The following is a 3206-nucleotide window of genomic DNA, read 5'->3' as shown; positions in this document are numbered from 1 at the left end:
TGTGTGTGTGTGTGTGTGTGTGTGTGTGTGTGTGTGTGTGTGTGTGTGTGTTTGTGTGTGTGTGTGAATGTTTGTATGCGTACGTATGTTTGTTTGTGTGTGTTTACCTCCCTCCACCAATTGGTGAGTATCTTAATCTTTCGGTTATCACTCAAATTTGTAGGGTTGTGTAGTAACAAACAATGTTTCCTCTTTGTCATTGTTACTTAGATAATTATTCACTGGGTCAAAAATGCGATGACATACAGAGTGTGACTCGTATCGAGTCACCATACCTTTAAACAGGAGGTGGTTGGAGAGCGCCACTGATAGGTCCTACTTCTTTACTGTCCCACTGTTGTTTCTGTTTGTCTGTCTTGCTTCTCTCCCCCCCCCCCTCCCAGCACTTAATGACCAGTATCATGTCGATGTGCTTCTCTTTCCCCAAACAAACAAAACAAACATGTAACTAATTTTCATTCTTCTTCCTCCATAAGTGTTGTGTTTTTCATGCCAATACATTGTTATGTAACCTACAAATATCGGCAACAAAATCAGGACACGGGGCCAAAAAAAAAGAAAAAGAAAAAAAGACAGTCACCTGTGTAAGATAACCACTTTCCTCCTCGACATTAGACGTCTTGGATAATTCCAACTATAATTAATGATAATCAATCTGACCCGCGGTGAGTTGGTGAACTAATAAAAACAAAACTATTCCATTTTGAAATTTGAAATACATCGCTTTTCATCACAGACAGAAGCAACAGTTCTAATATTTTATATCACGAAATGCCTCGTGAGTGACAGAATGCTCCAGTGTCAGTTCGTGTCTCATTTTTGAGATCTTGGGTATTTCAACATACAGATTTCACCCAATTTTCTCCAGCTTTGGACAACGAGATACAGACCTCAATATAAGTTAAGGACCACTTTGACAGACAGCCCTATTTTTTTTTAATCCGGAAAAAAGACTGCAAGGAATGTTTCAAAACTTTTTGCTCTGAAAATGAAAGTGTTAATGGGTTACCAAAGCGTACTGAAAAGCTTCCTGAAGGGGCAAAACCACCACGTGCAGCCCGGAAATCGTCGGGGAATTTTAGCCAAATTTGCTGTTTTTTGTTGACTTGTGTGCGACACCTCGGACATTCCTCAGTTAAAATTTCTGGTGCACATCATCAATGGACGTAGGCCTTGAACTGTGCTCACTTTCGTTGCAATATAAGCCGCCGTTTGTGCAAAACCTAGATCTAGTATCGCATCAACATGCAACCAAAACGAAAGCTGAGAGACTTTGATCGTGCAAGAGCTATAGCAAGGCTGCAGAATGGAATTTGAGCCCGTGAAGTTGCCAGAAGGCTGCAGTGTCACACTCTGTCATTGTCCGCCTGAGGCAGCGCCATCAAGCCACTGGATCAGTCCAAGAACGCCCTCGTGCAAGTCGACCCAACAAGACCACTCAAAGTGTTTGCAATTGGTCCTTAATTTATGTTGAAGTCTGTATATGTGTTCGGAAACGTTTATTCCGACTTGCGACATGTCCACGCTTGTCTGATCCAAAGTGTGTCGATGGAGACGTAAAACACACTTGTGCTCGTGCCTGGAGAAATGTCCTAGTTATCGGCAAAGCTACTTTTGAGCAACAGGTGAAAAGGCAAAATAAGTCGTAAGTTCTACTTGATCGAAGTTTTAGTTCCATCACAAACACGCGTTTTACCACTTCTAAATAACATATTGAAAGGATACACTATCTTAATATCTTGTCAGTATATTAGTGTTTTAGCGCCTATAAATGGCGCGTGCACTGTATGCTTCCCACGAAATTGAGGTTGTTTCAGAATGCTCGCAGGTCTCCTCGGGTAATACTAATAGTGTAGATTGTGAAGCGCATAGAGCTTGCTGTTGAGCGGGGATTTGCGCTATACAAATGCTATCTATTATTATTATTTTTATTATGTCTAAGTATTTTTTAATCAGATAATGTTGCATTATGTTGCACTTCAACAAATGTTAAAATTGTGCAAAACATTTTTTTGGGTCTCCAAACTTTGTTTTTACACACTATGTTACAAAATGTGGCATGTCTCTAAAATCACTCTAGATGTTTGGAAATTTAAAAAATCAGCGTGTTCAGCGTTGAATTTGCTTTAAGAATATGGCCTTATTTCAATATCCAAATTTTCCGACAACTCGGACCTTTCTCCAAGCATACACACAGTGGGTGGTTGGCGGGTGCTCTGGTGTGGTTTGCTCCTTCTTTCCTATCGAACATCTATCGTCCTTATCTCTCCTTCATCCTTTTTATGTTTGTTACTCTCTTGTAACACCTCTAATCTTCTGGCGCTCACATGACCTTATGCAGTTTCGAGCGCTGAAAAAAACCTCTACTATAACTAAAAACTAAAAGCATACACACACACACATGTCTTGCTCCGTTAGCTCAGTTGGCGTTATGCTGGATGGCTCTGGTTCGTATCCAAGATAAGGCGTTGTTGAATTTGGGTCGTTTTGTCGAGTTTTTAGGCCCTCTACCTACCCATGTGGCTCTGCCCTATCCGATACAGACGGTAAAATCAGAGGTCCAGCCTCGTTAATGACCTAATGGTGTTTATAAGGGTGTTAAACCTCATACACTTGTGTTTTTTATATCAAAGTGATAGTAGCAGGAAGAAAAAGACATCTCTTTTTTGTGAAAGCGGTTTGTTCCGCGGAATTTTTCAGATCCGAAAGCTGGACCGTCGACTGGATATCTTGACTAATGAAGTGCGGAAGCTGAAGAAAGATTCTGGGGTGAGCGCCTGTGCAGAATAGCATCTACAGTGTGATCCCCTTTTGCTGAATAATGATATCCCCCCCCCTCTCTCTCTTTCTCTATCTATCTATCTATCTATCTATCTATCTATCTATCTATCTATCTATCTATCTATCTATCTATCTATCTATCTATCCATCTCTCATACATATTCTGTATATGTGTGTTCATTTGTTTGTTTGTGTGTGTGTATGCGTGTGTGTCTCTGTGTGTGCATGTGTGTATCTGTGTGTGTGTGTGTGTGTGTGTGTGTGTGTGTGTGTGTGTGTGTGTGTGTGTGAGTGATTCGGTGTGCGTTTGTGTGTAAAAGTGTATGTATCAGTGTCTTTGTTAATGTGTGTCCATTATTAAGCGTTTTTCAGTGTGCGTGCGTGTGTGTGTCTGTATGTGGGCATGTGCTAGTGCGTCTATATGT

General features: G+C 40.9%; 1 protein-coding gene across 2 annotated transcripts in view; it reads left to right on the top strand.

Annotated features, from left to right (window-relative positions):
* LOC101846268 (WD repeat, SAM and U-box domain-containing protein 1) overlaps window positions 1-3206 on the top strand; it is a 32631-nt gene that overhangs the window by 5119 nt on the left and 24306 nt on the right. The gene's annotated exons all lie outside the window — the stretch shown is intronic.

This window comes from Aplysia californica, unplaced genomic scaffold (assembly GCF_000002075.1).
Source record: "Aplysia californica isolate F4 #8 unplaced genomic scaffold, AplCal3.0 scaffold00037, whole genome shotgun sequence".
Classification (NCBI taxonomy): Eukaryota; Metazoa; Mollusca; class Gastropoda; order Aplysiida; family Aplysiidae; genus Aplysia; species Aplysia californica.
This window is presented reverse-complemented; position numbering and strand designations above follow the sequence as displayed.